At 41.6% G+C, this 12,681-nt stretch overlaps 1 long non-coding RNA gene across 1 annotated transcript; it reads left to right on the top strand.

Annotated features, from left to right (window-relative positions):
- Nucleotides 1–945: 945 nt before the first annotated feature.
- On the top strand, nucleotides 946–12,391 carry LOC134522004 (uncharacterized). The gene is made up of 3 exons (XR_010072931.1): nucleotides 946–1,076; nucleotides 1,241–1,609; nucleotides 12,327–12,391. It is a non-coding gene; the product is annotated as an uncharacterized LOC134522004 (long non-coding RNA).
- The last annotated feature ends 290 nt before the right edge of the window (nucleotides 12,392–12,681 follow it).

Consider the following 12,681-nt stretch of genomic DNA (forward strand, 5'->3'; position numbering starts at 1 on the left):
AAAATCACTCTCTGCCTCAAAAAAGTGTAAGGGGAAACAGTTTTCAGACAAAACACTAGAAAACTATTTTTAATCAGCTGCTGTATCCAGCTTTGTTCTTTAAAATGTTGTTTAGTTTTGATATTATTTTTATATGAGAGATCCTGTGAAAAATCAAGTCTTTTTAGCCAGTCTATTATTCTTAAGGTTTAGATACACCAAATTGAACACAAGCATTCAACTAGCCTAACTATTCCTGTTAATAAATAAACAAAATTGTAACATAAGAATTCTGAGAACCTCCTCTGTCACTGAAGGAAAGACACAGATATCCTTAAAGGAGAAAAACCTGCGAGTTCTTTGCCCCTGACCATTAGTAATATATTTTTTTAAAAAGCACTAATAATACTTAGTTCTTCATTAGAATCAACATAACAATGACCAAACAAAAGTTCAGACTGTGCCAACAGCTAAAAAAATACATTTGTAACAAATATATCACGACCATACCTTCATACCGGACATGTGAGTGCTCCCAACAAGTCTTAACTACCAAAATGTCAAACAGTCCAGAGACAGTGTGAGAATACATTGCTTATCCACAGCTGCCAATTTAGACAAGTTGCACCTCTCAGACAAATACAAAGTGGAACTTAACTTTTTTCCTCAACTCTGTTGGTTATGCAGAAAGTACACAAGTCATTTATGTGGGGCTTCTCAGCGAAAAATAAAATCTGTTAACCATAGAGGAAACTTACAGCTAGACTGTTTTACAGAGGCTGGGAGGGGAGGGCAGAGATGGGAGGACTGTAAAGAATAACACCGGAGTAATGAAGTAAGCCCGTGGATATAATCAGTCTGTAGGTAAATAATTTTAAAACAACCTTTAGCCTTACGGAGATCGTGTTTCGTTTAGACGTTGAATGAGCTAGCTGCATCAGCAAATCCATCTCTCAGGGGGTCACCATTTATTCCTGCCCGAAGTCAAACTCCGTTACAGGCTACTGGCAATGAAAATTACCGATCAAAAATTGTGGTTTCAAAATGTTTGCACGGGGCTGATAAACTTCAGTGAGCTGTATCTGATGTTTCTTGGGGTAAGGAAATATACAATTGTTAAGATTTTAGTTGTTTGTGAACCTCTCTGACTTGATCACAACTCACCTAGCAATTCTATCCTTCCTGTTGAGGTAAGATTGCTTGGCTTAGTATATAACCAAATATTATGCTCTGATTGTTCGCTTGTGTTTTTTACTTCAAGGGGTCAGCCAACAGGGCTTTCCCCGATTTGTTTCCATGTTTTAGCAATCCAGAAAAGTCCCCTGTAAGCAGCACCCTTGCGATGGGACCGTGGGCATGGCCGCAGTGAGAATACGGCCGGTTCCAGAGGAAAGCGCTGGGGGAGGAAGACACCCTGTACGAGTGTGTGAAACATACAGAAAACTCTCCCGTTCAGGGTGTCACGCACAACCTTTTGCAATGGATACAAGTTCAGAGAACTCCAAGTGCAGATCATCTAACCCTCCTTAATACCAGACATTGTTTATTTGTTGGAAGCAGTTCCCTCTGAAAACTGAAATGCTTGGAATTACAGTGGATTGGTAACAAAAAAATGATGCGCTCACCAAAGGTAAGAGATATCATCTCCAGTTTCGTTAATGCTGTACCTTGTCTCTCTTCGACCTCTTGTTCCTCCTTGGAAAATGCATTTTAGAATCTGAGTTGTAGAAAGTTTTCCTCATGAGCAGTGTTTTACTTCTGTATCCCAGCTCTGAGCTGACTTAGAATTTATGACAGACCCTTTGAGGGTTTAATTCTCTAAGTTTTGTCAATAATGGTAATAGTTGTCACAGTGAGTCTCAAACCAGGGAATAAAGGGTCCAAATGATCTGGTTTTATTGAGCATATTTTAATGTTGAGTTTGTCTATGGTGAATTGAGCCCAAGCAATTAGTCTGGTATATAAACTGCTTCAGTGGTATCTGTGTGCCTAAGGAGAAAGATTTAGTACAATGAAGTGTTAAATTGTCTGCTACATGAAGAGTAAATGATGCATATCAGACCAGAAAGCACCAGATCTTCCTTACTGATCTGGAGCATATAAACAGTCAGCCTATGAATAATTGGAAACTGTGGAAAGATTAGGACACCAATGGGGAATGTATTTTTGAAGTTGGGAAAGTATCACAATAAAACACTGATATAAAGAAGAAATCTTTTGAAATGCACTGGCACTGTGCCCCAAGCACGTCTGAGAAATTTCCATGAAGTAGCTGTGCCTGCTTGTAGAATCATTGTTTTGTGTGTGTGGTGTGCAGCAAGATGGCCCTTGTATAGCACCTGAATATAGCTGAATTTATTAACCAGCAAGGCTGGATAAAAGCTTTTGCTTTGTCTCAAAGCACACAGGGCTGGTATAATTATAGTGTTCAAGACTGTCACCTGGAGTTATTTTGACCTTTGGAGTTATTTTGACCTTGGAGACATTAGCAAGCTTATGTAGGGCAACGCAACTCTTAAGTACAAAGAACATATCTAAAAGGCGCTGGGTAGGGGTACAGAGGTCCCAGGCATTATGAAAGGACACGCTGACCATATCGCAAAGTCATCTTAAAATGTGAAATAATGCTTAGCTTGAGAAATTGGAGAAGAACGCCAGTTTCTGTTCCTTATTTTCATCAATTGCGTGCTGTTGAATCCTGTGCTTGCAAAACAAAATGAGCAATAAATATTTTGCTCGAAGTGGTTTAAGAATAACTCTCCAGCTTTTTAGCCAGCATCCTTGGTTTGAGGCGTAAGTTTGCACTTCTCTAAGGAAATACTGTGATTGCTTAAAAGGGGTCCTTCTGCTTCTTACAAAACAGGGCTTGATTTGACACTTGAGACAGAAGTTCTCTCTGCACACAAAAAATTTGTGGTTTTGTCTCCTGAGTACCCTATATAACACACCCAGATATGCTGCAAACTGAACATCCCATTTAAATGGAGACTTTGACTTTTGTCTTTAATGCAGTTATAAACAATACTGTTCTCTAGTTTCTATAACTTGACTCCACAGTAAAAATTCTCCAGAAATAAAGATTTATAATTAAGTACTATAAAATTTATGGGATTGACAACCATATAGGTAGCACTCAATTGTAGCTGTCTGTATCAGGCTTAAAGTACAAAAGATGTTAAATGTAAAATAATAATTACCTTGTTATTGCAGAAAATTACCGAGATCTAATGTTCTGGAGCCTGAGTCCCTTCATTTATGCCAGTTTTGCACCATTATTTTAATCCTCCAGATCACCTCCTGACTTGTAATGGAATAAAAGGAAAATGGAATCCCTCTCCGTTTAGCTGTGACTAACATTATGACTGAATGTCTGTATTGGCAGAGATCTAATGCCTAAATTACAGATTGCTAACTTTAGCAATCACAAGACATTTCCTCCCTTTACTGATACAACCGAAGTTAATATTTCCTCTGCAAGTGATTGAAGTAACAGTCTGCTACTTTATCTGTCTTCTACATAGCAGCACACAATCAGAAGAAACTTATTCTGAGTGTTGCCCATTTAAGAGCAGGATATTATGTTTGATCAGATAGGATTCTCATGTGTTTCTGCAAAACTCAAAAGCCTTGAAGTAACAGCCAGGAACTAATAATAGCCCTTCCAACAGGAAAACAATCAGGTATTTGGAAGTGTATGTTAGCTGTGTCTCGTGACATCCTTTTACTTCTATATCAGCGTGCAAAATTGTTGTTCTGAGCTAAGCTTTGAAAACAGAAAGAAAAATCTTACATGCAAATGGCAGGTCAGCCATAACAGGTGGTTAAAACAAAAATTTACAATTGCCCACAGTCTGGGGAGATCCCGTCCCTACAGTACAGAAACCTTAAATGTCCAGCTTGAGGATGGGAAGATCTCAGTGAAGAAAGGGATGGCCAGCACCAGCTCCAGAGCTAGACGGGAAAGCAAGCTTGGCCATTGCCTGCTTTCAGGCTCCAATTCGTCAATGCAGCATTGCCCCACAGGACATCAGGCTTACTTCGGTGCCCCTGCAATGGAGTCGCCAACAACCAAACCCCCATCTAAACACTTCCTAGGACAGGACTTTTCAGGGACTGTGGCCCTTCTGCTTCCCCAGAAACCGGCTTGGTCTGGGGAGTGGGGAAGAGGGATGGAGAAGGGAGCAGGTGGGAAGCACTGTTTGCAGAGCTCTGTTCCCTGCAGGTGGGAGGCTGCGTGATGGCTCTTAGTCTCCCTGCTTTTCCAGTCCTGCCTTCCTCAATCCAGAGCAGCGGCTCAGATGGTACCCTGCCTTTGGGAAGGAGAAAACACAGCTTTTGTTCTGGGACCCTCTCTGGCTGCCCCCACTGCCCCAGCCCATCAGAGCGTGGTGCCCCCTCCCAGCCTCTCCCTTCTGCAGGAGCAGGGTACTGCAACCCCTGACTTCTTTGTCCCCTTACCTGCCTTCTAGCGGGCCACCAGAGTGTTGTTTCCTTATCACTTATCTCCTTTTGCACCTTCCCAAGTCAAGCTGGGGACAGCTTCTCTCATCGCTCCCTCGGTAGGAGTGCGTTTCCCTCCCTTGACGCTGACTGCAGGTTCCTGGTGACCTGGGGCCGTGCACCAAACTGTACTCCCAGCCGCACAGAGCTGCCCGGCCAGCTCACCCCATCCCTGTCGCCCTGCCCCTCAAGTCCTTGGTGCTGCCAGTCCCATACAGCGTGCCGGGGGGACAGACGTGCAGGGTTTGTCCTCGGTTCTCCTCCCGTGCTTGCCCTGGGGAGGTCCCAGCCGGGGTCTCGCTGCTCCAAACCTCTGAAACAGCCTGTGGAGAACTCAAGCACATACAAGCGAGGAAGTGGTGTAAGTGTTGCTGTTGTCCATCAGTGTGGAGCAGAATAGTATTTCTCTTTTAGGGGATTGGGGGTTTAGTGGTTAGATGCCACGTCGTATGCCTTATGGTTAGTTTTACTCGCTGTACACGTGAGTGACAAACTAGCTGATGGGAATTCGTGCATGCATCCAACTGTGCAATGAAGGTTATAAGTTTTGGGCGTTTTTGGTTTGTTTGGTTGGTTTTTGTTTTCTTAAACTTTTTAGAGAGGCAAGTGAAGATCTCTGGATTTTCCTGAGCCCCAGTGAGACAAAACCGCACAAAAGGCTTCTTACGAGCACTGATCACTCAACGACAGAGATGTCATCTAATCTAAGGGACTGCATCTTGCTTGGGAAATTGATTCCTCAGATCCTACATAAGTACTGCTAATTAAACCTCTGCCATGAAGAAACTAGCTGTGGTCTAGTCCCTTTTAAAGGTGAAAGGATTATTCCTATATCCTACCTGGGGGTTACACTTGGGATGTGATTACTGCATCTGCTAGTGTTAGCCTGTACCAGGAAGCCAGGGGGACGCTTGTAAGAAGTCAGGAGCACGCGTATTCAGCGCAGCAAGGAAGAGCCACATCGAGTTTTGGTAAGCCACATGTGATCTGGATGTGGCCTTTGGCAGACTGAGGTTCACGCTTGTAAAACTAGAGTGCAGAGGAGCTGACATCAAACACAACCACGCTTGCTGTACAGCGAGACTAAAAAGTACATTTAAGGAACAAAATGCCAGACGGCACTGGGCAAGACAGCTAACAGCAATTGGCTAATAGAAAAGGCATTATCACAACCATTTCAAATGGTAGTAGAGAGCAGAGCTCCAGTTTTGAAAAGCTGGCCTTGCACAAGCACATTCTGATCCCCTTTTATGCAGTGATGTGAGAAATGTCACTATGCTAATGGCTTAGGTGTTTTGTTTCAGTTTTTTTTTTTCAAATGAATAAGTCTAAAATCTATATTAAGAAAGTAAACAAGCAAAGGCGAGTCTTGTTTCTTCTGTGAACACCTGCAAAAGAGACAAAAAAAAGATTGCTGTAAACTCAAGCACAAAACACAAAAAGCATCAGAAGCACATGAATAACATCAAGGAAGACGAAGCAGCTACTGAAGGAGATGCAGCAAAAGACATTAGTGATTTGATAATACTCATCAAAATAAATAATCTGTAAATTTGTACTAGCACAGTACCTCTTATAGATAAACAAGGAGGCACATGGACAGAAAAAGAACCAAAAGAACAATAGCTGAGACTCTCAGGGCATGGTAAATAGGCTGGACTCCAAGTAACTGTTGCCTTCTAGTAACTACTTGCACTCAACTAACCCCATCACATCATAAGCAAAGAAATGAAACATGAAATTCAAGTAAAAGCCAGGGAAAGCCCCAGGGAAAGTTCCAAGTTAAAATGCTGAAAGCTTGTAATGAGTTCCTTGATTTTTCAAAGTTTTATATAGCTCCAGTAAAGACCGGGCTTGTGAAGAGCATCCTGAAAAAAATAGAATAAAATGCAGGGTTTTTCTTTAGGAAAAAAAAATTAGTAAGTTACATTAATGTATAGCAAATAATCAGTTGTAACAAGTCTCAATTACTTGAATCTGAGTTATTAGAAGAGAGAGAAAATTCAGGCCCCACGTTCAGAAGCATGGGAGTGCTTAATTAGATGTCTGGGGCAGACATTCCCTATTCTCCACTGCCAGGTAGGAGGGATTACTGTACCGCTATCTAAATGATTGCAATTGGTACACAAGGGCTGTTCTCTGGGTAAAGTCCCACAGTCTCATTTTGCGTGTGGAAAGCTAACATAACTGTTCCGGGACAGTCAAATTGCGAACAGGCATGATTTATAATAACAGGTAGGTATCAAAGAAGCTTCCCAAAGAAGGCATTCAACTGTTTCCTCATCTCCGTGCCTGGGGTGTGCGATGGGGCAGGTGCTCTGGGAGTGCAGATACCTCAACCCTGCGATGTCTGCCAAAAACCGTACGTCGACAGTGTAAGAACAAAGCAGCTGCTCACCACTTCCAGGGGCTCTTGCACACCGCTCCTCAGCACACAGGCAAGGAACACTGTTTGTGATGCTTCGCTGAAGACAGCAGCATGTCGGTTGGTACAGCGGGCACAACCCGAAGCAGCTCTGCTTTAGCAGTGTGCTTCCCAAATATTGTCAGCTAGCAAGAAGGACCATAGTTACAGCAGCTGATCCAGGGTTAATCCTGAGGATCCTGAAAAAAAAAAAAGCTGACTGCAGCCAGTGCAAGCTCAAAAACATGGCATAACTTCTCTGTGATGCAAGTTCCAATTAAACTCCTCCCCTGATTTTCTAGTTATTCCTGCATTAATTTCCCCAGGAAAGTTACAGCGTAACCGTAACTAAAGTCTCTGTTTATGCTGGAGGAAATGGCCTCAAATTACACCAGGGGAGGCTCAGATTGGAGATTAGGAAAAATTCCTTTACCAAAAAGGTTATCAAACATTGGAACAGGCTGCCCAGGGAAGTGGTGGAATCGCCACTCCTGGCACTATATCTACACAAAAGATGTGTAGACGTAGCACTGAGGGACATGGTTTAGTGATGGTTTTTGTCAGAGTTAGGTTGATGGTTGGACTCAATGATCTTAAAGGTCCCTTCCAACCTAGGCAATTCTATCATTCTATCATCTACTTAACTAAGAAGAATACTTACATCAGTTCCCCTGTAGACAATGTTTTTCAATAATTGTTTAATAAGAAGTGCAAACCAAAGCTTGTTTAACTAGATGGAAGAAAATCCCAGTACAAATCTGGACATTTGCAAAATGGAATTTCCATCAGGAAAAGGCTAAAAGCTGATATATTTTACTGTGAAGCTGGGCAATGGTTAAAATATTATTGCATCTCAGACTAGAGTTCTGAAATATTCAAATTGCATATCTTGAAACAAAATAATATTTTTCTATCTTCAAACTGAAACAAAGTGGTTTATAGTGATTTAGTTTTTTTCAGTCAGAATCATTGATGTGAAACAAAATCGTGAGCCTTTTAAATAAGTGGGTTTGGGTCAAAATCTGGACCCATTTAAATAGGTGAGTGTAGATCAAAATCATGGCACAGATACATTCGAAATGAGACTTTTTTTCCCTCAGATCTTTCTCAATATAACTGTTATCCTTCATGATGACCTTTTACATTTTCCACAGAGTTGGAAGCCTGGTTTCTGAATTGTCTTTGAATGTTATTTCTCTTCCCTAGAAAAAGTAAACTTCCTATCTTGGCAGGGGACAAGCTTGGGTTTCATTTTCTGTAATGCAGCAACAAGCCAAACGTGGATTTGTGTTCTGGAATCAGGAGTGTTAAATTTCAGCCATGACACTGAAATTAAATCCATAGGTAAATGGTGTTTAAGAACAAGAAGCAGGTAAACCCTACTGGCAAGTAATTTGTTGTAGTTTTTTGGTATGATATAGTTCATTACAACCAAATAAATCTTCAGACTTCTGAGGAACACAGTGTGAGTTGATAAAGGAGATGTAGAATTACTGAAATGCCATTTTGTAGTTTACATGTGCAGAGTCAGTTTCTTTATTTTTCTCTTTGAATGAAGAGGTGGGTAAGGGGATCTGAGATCAAAAATTTGCAACTGCTGTCCCATAGACAAAAAATTCTTTCACTTTTGTTTTTCCCTGGACATGGACAGTAAAGTAGTATTAATTTTGTAAGGTAGTATTAATTTTGTAAAATATTTTAAAAATATTAACTAGATTACTCTTATTTAGCTTCATATTTAATTTCAATTTCTAGCTAGGCGTAGGTCAGAACACAGTCTCATCAACACTGAGGCAAGCGCCAGGTATAAACTGATTTATTGCTGTAACTCCATGCATGTTTCCATAACTCATACAGCAGCTGAATTGCACATAATGCCTAGTTGTTGGAGGGGATTTTTGATCTTCAAACCTTGGTGGGTCGTAATCAGTAATTCCACCATGCTACTACTTGTATAGCAGCAGATTTACAGAAAAATGACATAATACACTTGTTGATCTAAACCATTCCTCCCTTGGCTGTTCGGGGTCAGAGCTCAAGCCAGTCAGAAGTGTACGCTGCACCAGCATCAACTGGAGCCTGACCATTTTCACCTGGCCGCATGGGACAGTAAATGGTCATCGCCCCTCTCCCGCCTTGGGCTGGCACCGGGTATCTGTAACACAAGTTTGCACCAGGGACTGTTCAAGCCCACTTGGGAGGACAGGGCAGTGATTGGGTTTTGTCAGTGTGGAGGCATTTGCTAAAGCTCCTTGTTGCTGTGAAAACCGTCGTTATAAGAGTCCAAAACAGGAGATTAATCTTGGAGGAAGATTTACAAGGGATAACAGAAGAATTACCAACTTTGCTGGGCTGTTCCATCTCTGTTGAGGGGCTTAAGGGGGGCGTGTGTGTGTGTGTGCATACACATGCAGGTATCACAGCATCATCTGACAGTCAGCTAAGGACAAGGGGCTTGCTTTTTAAAAACGTTGTTGCTGCTTATGTAGTTTAAAGCTTTTTAAGTTTTCTTTCTTAATCTATTCAAGAATTTAGTCATTATATCTCACAGTTGGTGTGTCTCATTTTCCCACTGAAATCTGAAACAAAATTATGAGTTGGCAGTATTTGTTTAGAATATTTGTATGGATTACCCTTACACCGTAAGGATCTCTGGTCCCTCTTGGGTATCGTAAAGGAATTAGCTACATGGAGAGATTCCTCTAGGACTTCAGTGGAATTCAGTTGCAATCACTGTTTCTCCTAGTCCTCTTATCTTGATGACTGCACTAAGAGATCACAATCACCAAGTCCGAACGCAATCTGCATCCATTCTTTGGGTGACAGAAACAGAATCAACTGGCTGCCTCAGCTACAACACTGTGGTCTTGACTTAGGCTTCTCCTTGGTTTCATAGCAGTGAAATCATCTTTGTGCAAATCGGAAACATTTGACCTGAAGTTAGGAAAGACGCACAGCTTTGCAGCCCAGCAGTGAGCGACACAACAGCTCAGGACTCTTTGGTGTGTGACCACAAGGAATTTTGTCATTTTTACTTGATAACCTTTTTCCTACTGTTGTGTCTTCATTAGAACATTTATCTGTATCTCCTGTTGAAACATAGTGTGCTCATATAATGATAACACATACCACTTTTTAAAAGTATTTATTACAGAGGATGATATAATGCATTGGTCTTCTCGGTGGGTTGGAACAGATTAAGCTTCTTTGTAGAAAACTGTGCTCTTCTCTCATCCTAATTCTGTAACATTCTTAGAGCTGATATCCAACTGCAGCCAAAACACACAGAATAATTATCCAAAATGCTAAGCCTGGTCTTTCTTCATGACGGCTATCACACTGCTTTCCATTAAGGAAACAATGTTAGAGGCTTTCATCAATATAAATCAGGAGGTGACTAAATACCGGTCTCTCTGATAATATAGACTCAATGATCTCAAAGGTCCTTTCCAGCCATGAAGATTCTATAGAAGATCCCTGTGATCTTGAACCTGCTTTTGGGTTGCGTATCACCCACCATCTAGACTAATGTTTCTGCAAGTAGCAATTCTGAATAGTAATGCAGATTGGAAAGTTGATTTATATTTCAACACTTTTAAAAGATGTTCACTTCCACTCTGGAAGCAGAAAAAATATTATCTCTACTGATTTAAGACATTGGATAATATATCTCTCCATGCCTTTAGCAAGATGATGGTTAGCAGCGAATTCACTACCGCTGATTGATCACACAGATACCTGGCAGTTGTGAACAGCCATTAACGCTTCAGTTAAGTGCTTCGAATGAGACGTGACAACCTGGCTATAGATGCTACATCCTGAGAGTACAGGGACTGAATGGTAGTCAAGTGAGTCCCTAATTAGCTAATTCACTTTACTTAGGAAAGAACATATAACAGTACCCAGTTGGCTGTATTTGCAGTATTAGCTGTGAAAAAACTGAAGAGGATATCTTGCGAAGCACAAGCTTGTGTTGTGACCCAAGAAGTAATTAAGTGCTATAAATACAGCTATTATTACACAGCTGATATATAAAGAACTGGAAGCTAGTCACTTGGCAGCTGTGAATTCTTACCCAACTGGCAATGCAAACACTTTTTTGATAGGGCTGTTAATTTTAGATTAATTGATACATAGAGTCACATTGCCATCTAGAGACCGCATACAGATTTTGAACATATTTTGAAGTATTTATTAGCCTACTTACATTTAATACACTACTCCCTGAGAACAGTGCTTTTCACTGAAACAATGGCTTCCTTTGTGGTTATTAGTATTCAGTTTTGAACGTGGGTTTATCATTTGCCTTTGTGGGTTTTTTTTGAAACCTGATCTTCAATATGAAAATGCAAAGACGACTGGGGATTGGTGGAAGCAGGCTTAAAAAAACTAACCTAACAATCAAACCCAACTCCTGAAGTATTCACAACCTGAACCGCAGCAGTGCAGAGACGCACCAGAAGGCACTACGTGCTCTCAAACTAATGCTTATGAACTTCCAAGCTAAGGGAGGTGGTATATGCTCTCCCTGGCTGTAATTATCGGGGTGGGGTTTAAGGCTCAGATAGGAAGTGCTTTGCGTTTCCAGCCTTGCCGGTAAGGGTTGTGTCGGGAAACCTGTCCGCTCGGCACTGGCTAACACGCTGTTTCCAAGCACGCGGCTTCACAGCTATTACAAGGAAGGGGATGCTGCAGGCACAGCGGAGCATTACTTCTGCTCCGCTCCATAATTCCTGGGGGAACAAGCGCTTGGCAAAAGCAGCTTACCAGAAGGACCGAGGCAAGCAATCTGGGATGAGCGATGGAGAGAAGCAGCACATTTTAATTTTTTTAATTAAACCCAAGAGGTTTAATTAATGTCCTGTAATGACAAGGAGCCAGTCTGAATTTTCCTGAGACCCGAAGCATAAATTGAGATCTGCCCCTGAATATATCCACCTGCAGCTGTGCTGGAAACTTTGGGATTCAGGTGGCCTCAGGGTGAAGAGCCAGCGTCAGAAGCTGGGCAACATGTCTATGTAGATCTTCCATTGCCATAGTTTGTGCAATTCATTCAGGCATCCAAAACCAGTTGGATTATGTCTCTTGCCTCTGTGGAGAAGATAGATACACACATTTCATGTAAACTCCAAAAGGGCAGTGAGGACCCACAGAAGTGCTGTCATTTGTGCTTACACTTCATATCCTTGGTGTTTTGAAGGAGAAGGGAGAATAAGGTTTGGAGGCCCGGAGGGCAACTCTACTGTACTGGCAATCTCACGCTCAGCCCTTCTCAGTGGCTGTAAAGCTATTTCAAAGCTGAGATGATGGCTTCCTCTGACCCTTCTCGATTCGTTACTTTACACTAGATGCTTGAATGCATGTCTTCTTTGCATACTTGCATTCTACATGCAAATTTAAACTCTTTTTTTTCTTTTGTTTTCTTTTTTTTTTTTTTAAGCAGAGTGTAAAAGGAGATTGGATAACTGTGTGATAACGATAAAATACTGTGTGTGTTGCAGAAAAATCACTGGCAGGAAACATTGGCCCTATCTGGATCCTGATGTCTCCCGAAAGTATGTCTCTACATCTTCTTGAAGAAATTGTTCTTCCCCTGGCGGAAGGAGACCCCGCTTTTTGTTGCTCCAAAGGATGTTTAACTATTATATCCTCATCTCACTATGTTTTTTCTGTCTCACAAAAGGGTTTTTTCTCTTCTGGAAATGAAGACAAAACAGTGAGAGAAGCTTGACAAGTCCCACAGCCAGTCCTGGATTACCTTTCTGCAGGAAGAGCAATTGTGCATATCTGCATCCAGG

Source organism: Chroicocephalus ridibundus, chromosome 1 (assembly GCF_963924245.1).
Source record: "Chroicocephalus ridibundus chromosome 1, bChrRid1.1, whole genome shotgun sequence".
NCBI classification, from domain to species: domain Eukaryota; kingdom Metazoa; phylum Chordata; class Aves; order Charadriiformes; family Laridae; genus Chroicocephalus; species Chroicocephalus ridibundus.